Genomic DNA, 9,042 nt, shown 5'->3' on the forward strand with positions numbered 1-9,042 from the left:
GGGGAAAATAATTGTATTATGTTCAGTGCTCAAATAGTAAATTACCCCCTTGTACTGCACAGCATAAATATACTGTAAACCTTGCCTGTGCTTGGAAGTCAGTGGCTTGTCCATAGAGTATGACCCATATGTGATACACTGAATAAAATGTGATCATCCCATATAAAAACAATCTCACCCTGTCTGGCTGGCAGGTGCTCGTAGAGGAAGCAAGAACTTCACTTTGCTTTTTATATGCAGATATCCCTGCAAAAAGAAATATATTTTTGGTGATTTCTTCATTGTGGATTAAGGTAGATCTAAAACTTGACCAGAAAGAAGTAATTCTAAAGATTTATTAAAGGGGAACTATCACAAACAATTAATATACGCTTCAGCATACTGAAGTAAGAAACTTTCTAAATACTATCAATGAAATATTTGGCATTGTTTCTGAAATAATCAAATTTTATCTTCACTATCCCTCTCTCAGCATCTGTTTCTCTTCATTCTGTCTTCATGCAGCAGTTGGGTGTCACATCTAACAAAATAACTGCATGTAGAGAGACATGGAGGCACATTTATTAAAGGTCAGATTTAAAATTCATGTGAGTTTTGTATAACTCTATTATACTCGAAATTCGACTGGGGGGTTATTTATATATAAAAAAAAATCGAATATCTAAAACTCAGACTAATTTTTCCGACCCAAAAACTCGAATTCGACTAAACTCGATACAAATTTTTTCTCCGAAAAAAAATGGAATTTTAGAAAGGCTACTAACATGTCCATATTGGTCCATGGACTTCTCCCATTTACTTTTACATGAACTTGTCAGGTTTTAGGTGGCGAATAGTCTAATTTGAAATCTTAAAGGGCCAGAGTGTGATAAGTCTCAGAATTCGAATTAAAACTAGAATCGAGTTTGGATAATTCACAATTCTAATTTGAGAGCTTTGACCATAAAAAAAATTTGAAAATTCGAATTTTCAATTGGACCCTTACTAAATCTGCCCCATGATGTCTGGTGATTTTAATAGACTGAGCTCTAATACATCTTCTAGGCAAAATGAGTCCCCTTTTAAGATATATTCTAACTGTCAATGAATATCTGACCCCCAACTGCTGCATAAAGAGAGCATGAAGAGAAACAAATGCTGAGAGAGGAATAGTGAAGATAAACTTGATTATTTCAGAAACCGTACCGAATTTTTAATTGATTGTATTTAGAAAGTTTCTTATTTCAGTATGCTGAAGCTTATATTAAATTTTCGATATAGTTCCCCTTTATGAAAATGACACCTCACTATGTGAATTTATGGGTGCCTTGAAATATTTCTCCCCAAATAATTTTCAATTCGTTTTAGGACTTACCATGATATAATTTAATTACCAGTACTATAAGAAGGATAATAATACAAGCTTCAAACCCTTCAACATAATATTGGATGACACATGGTCTTGTTTCTTGTATTCTGCCATCTGAAAAGAAAATGCCTGTGTAAGTAATTCATGCATACATAGATGTATTTAAAATACTGTTTGCAACAGACATTGTTTGCATACAGTGTCTCCATCTTAATTACTAAATAAGAAATGCATGCATAAGAGTACTCTGTAATATTTCTCAAACCCTTTGGCTTGCCACTATTAAGCTGCATATTATTGGTTATTATTCCTTTTAGTCATTTAACATTTGTCCCACCAGGCCTGGCAGTGGTAAGATGACCAGACTAACAATGGCTGCCAATATGTTCACTCTTAGGTGAGTAGGCAAATTATTGGTCCATGCACAGGGCCAAAACTATGACCCAGCCAACTTATATCAGGGCCCAGTCAGATATCAGCATACCAGTTGGAAAATCCTGTTAGGCATGGACAATGTAGGGTTGTGCATATGATAACTTGCAGACCTGCTCCATGTTATCAGGTTGTAAACAGGACAAGCTTTAAGTAAAGGGCTTCCTTATGTCTCTACAGCTTGTGCCAGATTTTCATTTCAGCCCTTGCTGTGGGTAGGAGCACAAGTACATGTGTTTCGGCTCATTGCACATTATTGACATGTCTAATCATAGTAAATGAGCTCTTATGAATATCTGCAAATGTTTCCTTTTACTAATTCTTTTTTATTCAGAACCAATTTATATGGGGACATGTAACAGGATACGTGGAGTGGAACTTGAACTTCTTGTTATGCATAACTAAGACATACACGTTGTTAATTTTGACTGAGAATCTCCAAGTGTTATGCAGTATGTGTTCATTTGAGGGCATGTGTGTGTCAGACAAGGAAGTGGGATGGAGGAAATCCATGGCAAAGCAAAGCTGACAAAACCTAGAATTAAATAGTGAAGAATCTATAAAACCCTACTTGGCTAACTAGCGAGCGTGAGATAAAAATATAATTTCTAATTTTTAAATATAACATGTTATATCTTTTAAAGTGGACAATGTCTGCATGTCATTTTCTGTGGGGTAGGTTTGCTGTGAGGTGTAGGCTCTGCGGTACAGTTGCTAGCTGTGTTCAGTATATGTGGTATAGTTTTCTGTGCATATAAAGCTGTGTGGTACAGTTTCCTTTGTGATTTCAAAGTTTGTTGTCATAGAATTCTTCTTGTCTTTCTGGTCTATGTTTTTACTTTGCAAGCACTGTGGTTCAAGAGAGAATGTATTCACAGTGCAAACTATACCAAAAAAGCAACTGCAAACTTCTGCACACTTTTCTCTGTCTACTTCCAATAAGGAATGAAAGCGCAAACAGATTTGACAACCAAGTGCAGAACTTACATGACATTATTATTATTTTTATCATTATTTTTAGAGTGCTAACATATCGTGCAGCGCTGTACATTTTATTTCATAAGTATGGATAATCTTTATGCTAACAATCGCCATCTTGTACTAATAAGATTGTAGTATGAACCAACATTGACCACATAAGTTGGGCACATCTCCCCAGGGCTGGATTTATGTACATGGCGCCGAAGCCTCAGGGTCTTAGCGCCCGTCATCTGCGTGAACCTTTCCCCCCGCGGACTGCCATTTTCTCTCTGACACATGACATAATCAGTGACATTTACATCTGCAAACGGCACATACAGTATACACTATAGAGTTCATTCAAACAAGAAAGTAGACTTACAGAGGCACAACTTATTTTGATAATGTAATGGCTAATCTGAGCTCACGAGAAGAGGTTATGAGAAAAAAATAGGAGCAGAGCAGACAGCTAGAGCAACGTTTCTATGGAAACTAGCAATGCCATGTCTTCATTAGCTGCTAGACTGGATGGTGTGTTTAGTAATCTGAGTTTAGAAGAACAGAGCATGCTCAGTAGCCAACAGCCATAGAAAATTCCTAAGGGAGGGGACTATGGCATTTATTATCTATATTAATTATAACTGTGAGTTCTACAAGCTCTGATTTATAGTGAAAACCAAATACTGTACTAAATTACCCTTTTAGAAATATGGTAAAAGAGAATTTTCTTTCAGGGACATTTGTAAAATGCAGTGTATCAGTGGCAAGATTCTTTATTATTTAAACATGATTTTAATTTGTATTATTACCTTCTTGACATTGCCTTCGTGTGACCTCCAGACTCGTTCCATTTCCAGTACCTTGCCTTCCATTAGGAAGTTCCACATGACAGCAGTATGTCCTGGAGTCTTTTTCCACCAGGTTAAAAATGGTGATTTGTCGATGCTACTTATTTTCACCCTGTGCTTATAGCATGGATAATTCCTTATATCTGATTTATTCTTACAGCTCATAGACCAGGTCACAGAGTAACTGTTTGACTCCACTTCAAAGCTGCAGTTGATGCTGACTGATCCTCCAGCTTCAGCTCGCATGAGCCCAGGTTGTTCCACCAACAGTATATGCTTATCATGACCATCTTGTAAAGGGGAGATATATATGTGCAATTAGTACTATTCAGGCCGAATGTAATTAGTTAAATTAGCTCAATTATAAATACGACTATTACTATCTTGTTAAAATGAGGAGTGTTTCTTAAGGGGATTTTCATCTAAGAGTTTTCTTTTGGTATCATGTTAGCTCCTTCTTTATGAAAATTAAAATGCCGTCTCACTGAAGGGATTATTATTATTATTATTATTAACACGTATTTATATACCGCCAACATATTGCGTAGCACTGTAAAGTAAATGTGATTATACAACTAAATCACATGAACTATATACATAGATGTTGCATTGTTGCCTCACGAGGAAACTTCGGGCGACTTTGGAAAACGAATCGCCGTGTGTGATTAGCGCCGGCGATTTTTAATTTTAAGCCGGCGCAGAGTCAGGGAAGGTGTTTGGGGAGATTGGTCGCCGCAAAAACGAGGTGATTAGTCATCCAGGCGACCAAATCTCCCCAAAACGCCCTGTGTGGACTTACCCTGAAACAGCAACCACTTGCTAGTATTTACTGGTCACCTGTTTTTAAGTAAACATCTGATTGGCTGCTAGGGGGCATATGTATCAAAGCGTGAAATTAAAGCCCACCACAGAAAAACTCATCCTATGGGCTTTTAAGAAACATATTTAGCAAATGGTGAACTCTTAGAGGCACATTTATCACAGGTTGAATTCATAAACTCCCATGAACTCGAAATTCGTTCGAAATATATTAAAAAAATAGAATTTCTGCAACTCGGGTGAATAGGATCGACCTGAAAACTTGAATTGAATTCAAATCAAATTCGATTCAAGTTTTTTCCTCCGAAAACACACCAACTCCAAATTGAACCCAGGACATCTCCCAATGACTAAAACAGCAATTCAGCAGGTTTTTGGTGGTGAATAGTCGAATTTGAGTTCTTAAAGGGCCAGAGTATGATAAATCTCGAAAATCGAATTTGAATTTTTTAAAAAAACTCGAATCTAATTTGAACAATTCCCTAGTCAAATTTGACAGTTTTGGCTATAAAAAAAACGAAAATTGGAATTTTGAATTCTAATTTTCAATTGACCCTTGATAAATCTGCAACATACTTTCACCCATTGATGAATATGCTTCTAAAAATCCCATATGAATGAATAGAAAGTGGGTGCGTTCTTCTGCGGTGGGCTTTTATCTCATACTTTGATAAATCTACCTCAAGGTGTTTAGGTGTTACACTTTTTAGTACCCCAGAAATTTTGATTTGGGCTGCTGTATTTTGAAATAACTAAAAACAAAACAATTAAGACCAATTTTATATTGTCTTGTCAATCAGACCACAGATTTAATTTTTTCCATATACTCTTCAGACTGCACTGCAATTGTCAATGTCCATTTTATGAAAGTACATTATTTGTTTAGTATTCACTGACTGACACTCTCTAGAGTTACATAGTCTGTTAAACACAAAAATGCCCTAATCCTACTCAATTAAGGATACCGCAACACATCACCATTTAGGGGCAGATTTATTAAAAGTCCAGTTGTATTTTTTTTTAAAAGGTTAATTTTTATTGAATTTTAACAACAGAAAAAATTAGAAAGAAGGAAAGCTAGTTAGAAGGAAAGAGAGAGGGGGGAAAGTAGAGAAAAGAGGTATGGCTGAAAAAGGGACTATCATTGGTTGGTCGAGGTGGCTGGCGACTCGAGCCAAGGGTTCCAAATATTCTCAAATTTCTTCGGGCATCCGCGTGCTAAGTACGTGAGTTTATACAGTTCCAGTTGCGAATTAATTAGTCCAAGCCATCTAGTCAGAGTTGGTGGCGATGGGCCCATCCAGTGCAGGGCAACAACTTTCTTTGCGTAAAAGAAAAGTAACCTCATCAGGCATCTAGTATTTACTCTAGGTATCACGGAGTCAAGGAGACCCAGAAGACAGGTAGCAGGGTTAAGTATCTGGGGAAGATCCAGTTCGGTAGCCATAAAGTTCACAATTGCCCTCCAATATCTAAGTATCACTGGGCAATCCCACATTAAATGCATGAAATTAGCAACAGAAGCACCACATCTTGGACAGCTGGGTGAAGCCATTTTCCCCATCGTAAATAGTTTCTGAGGGGTGAGGTATGTTTGATGCATGATCTTAAACTGTATGAGCCTGTCTCTTACACTCACCAGTGGGACATATAAGTTGTCTATAATTTCTTCCCAATCATCAGGGTCTATACAAACCCCACTACTCTCCCACTTATACTTCACTCTGGGTCGGGGATCATATCTATTAGAAATTAAGTGCTTATATGCATTGGATAGGAGCTTGACCTTGGCGGGTTGAGATATCAATATTTCTATCCCTGTGTACTGTAGGTGTAGAGGAGGGGTTGGGAATTGTGCTGAGCAAAGATGACTGATCTGGTTATAGCGGAATTCGGACAGGTCAGGCAGAGAGAGGATCTGGCGAAGTCTAGGCAGTGCGGGAAAAGTACCATCAGCATATATTTGAGACAGTCGCTTAAGACCAAATTTACTCCATGTTCCCACCTCTGAGAATGTGGCTAAGTGTGGAAAGTTACTATTACCCCATAAAGGTGAATCCGGAGATAGAGTGGTATCAGCTTTAGTGATTTGCACAATTGCATCCCAAGCTCTCTTAGTGGCATCCATTACAGGTAGTAAAGGGCCAAGATCCTTTCGAGTTCTATATAAAGCATTGTGCAGGCTTTCAACAGAAGTAAGATATAGAGCCTCTATTATGGATGCCGGGTTATCAGCGTCAAACACCTTCCAACCAGCGGCATGCGAGGCCTGGGAGGCAAAATAATACAGCTCATAATTGGGAGAGGACAGTCCCAGCTGATCCTGTGGAGCATTGAGAGTGGCTCTGGACAGTGTGGGCGTTTTGTTACCCCAAATAAATTCAGATTGCGTACGGTCTATATCTTGTAAGGCTTTCTTGGGTATGTGGCAGGGGGTATTACTCAGTATATAAAGAAATTTAGGAAGATAAATCATTTTGCATATATTAATTCTGCCTATTAGCGTGAGAGGGAGTTTGGTCCAGTGTGCAAGCGTGTCCTTAAATCTACGGTGTAAAGAGTACAAGTTATGCTGCAAAAATAAAGTCGAATCTTTATGCACCATTATCCCTAGGTACTTAAAATGGTCTGCCACTTTTAGGGTACAGTCCGCAGCCGTCTCTATTGGAAGTTGTCCGTCAAGGGGAAATAATATGGACTTGTCCCAATTAATTTGAAGGCCTGAGAACGTACCAAATTGTTTGACAATCCCAAGTACAGAGGCAAGCGATTCATGTGGGTCAGCTAAGTATAGGAGCGTATCATCTGCATACAATGAGACCTTCTCCTCTATTGTTTTGTAGATGAATCCCCTTACTCCCTGAGATTGCCTAATTGCTATGGCCATGGGTTCAATTGCCAACGCAAATATGAGCGGGGAGAGAGGGCACCCTTGACGAGTACCTCTGGTAAGGTGAAACGGAGTGGAAGTAATGCTGTTAACCCTGATGGATGCCCTCGGTTCACTGTACATCAATTTAAGCCACTTTGTAAAGGAAGGGCCAAAACCCATTCTAGTAACAACCTCCCACAAGTATGGCCATTCTACCGAGTCAAATGCCTTCGCCGTGTCTAATGAGACCACCAGCCGGGAGCCCATGTTTTCATGTTTTAGTTGCAAATTAAGGAACAATCTTCTCAGGTTAAAGCTGGTTGATTTAGAAGGCATAAAGCCGGTCTGATCAGGCTCCACCACCGTAGATACAACTTTAACAAGACGCTTAGCTAAAATTTTTGCAAGAATTTTGATTTCCATGTTGAGCAGCGAGATTGGTCTATAAGAGGAACACAGCGTGGGATCCTTCCCTGGTTTGGGGATGACCACAATTGTCGCGTCTGAGAACGTTTTAGGGAGAGAAAAATTTTCAAAGGCATACATCAGGGTCTCATGTAATTTGGGGACTATCTCGCGTATATGAATACGATACCATTCTATAACAAATCCATCCGGGCCTGGGGATTTGCCGGAGGGAAAGGATAGTATGGCTTCAGCAATCTCAAGAGGAGAAATCGGGGAATCCATGTATTTCGCCTGCTGAGGCGAAATATTCGGTATGGGAATCCCATTAAGATACTCATGAAGGTCAGCATTAGAGTAATGCGCAGTAGAGGTGTAGAGAGAGGAGTAGTATTTACTGAATTCCAAAGCTATCTCAGGAGGGGAGGTCAACATTTCCCCTGTTGAGGAAAGTATCCTGGGGACAGCAGAAGTACCATTGGGAGGACTGGCTAGGAAAGCTAAAGGCTTGCCATTTTTATCACCATACGCAAACGTAGTGCTGGTGGCGTGTAGAAGTTGCTTTTTAGTCAATTCTATCCTATGCAAATTGAGATGCCTAAGAGCAGTAGCAAACTCCCCATGCGTCTGTGTCGTGGGATTGTCAATATAAGCCGCTTCAGATCGGGTAACTGCCGATTCTAGGTGTTGTAGTCCAGTTGTATTTAACTTAAAAAATTTGAGCTTTCTAGGGTATTTTTCAGTCAAAACTTTAATTTTTCCGGGTTAAAAAAACCTTTAATTTTTAGAATTTAGATTTATTTTACCCTAAAGCTTGAATCCGAAAATACTCCAGCTAAAACCTGTTGAGGTCATGTAGCAGTCAATGGCAGAGGTCCCTTGAACCATTGGAAGATGTTAATAGCCTTCATGATGTTTGCATTGTTTTCTGTGGGTTTTGCTCAAAAACTCGATCAATTTGAGCGATTTAAGTTTTTTCGACCTTTGATAAATATCACCCTTAAAGTGTATAAATTGCATTAATATCATTTCTGCTCAAGTGCATAATCTTGCAATCTTTCAATTCTGCAAAGTGGCAACATCCTACATAATACATTAGCAAATTTTCTGATTTCTTGGCACTATGCCAAACTGTCAAAAATCCTGGAACATTAAGTAGAATTTTTCACCAAACTAGGCTCTTTTAGTACAAGGGGATGAATACAATGAGGTCCTGGACCTTTGTCAAACAATTGTCAATATATGAATAATTACAACTGGGCCTATTAAAAAGGAAGCCTTTATTAAATGGCTATTTAGTTGTGTAAATAGAAAAAAAAATCGTTGTAAAATCTTATATTTTTCTTGTTCTCATGTCA

Source organism: Xenopus laevis, chromosome 8L (assembly GCF_017654675.1).
Source record: "Xenopus laevis strain J_2021 chromosome 8L, Xenopus_laevis_v10.1, whole genome shotgun sequence".
NCBI classification, from domain to species: domain Eukaryota; kingdom Metazoa; phylum Chordata; class Amphibia; order Anura; family Pipidae; genus Xenopus; species Xenopus laevis.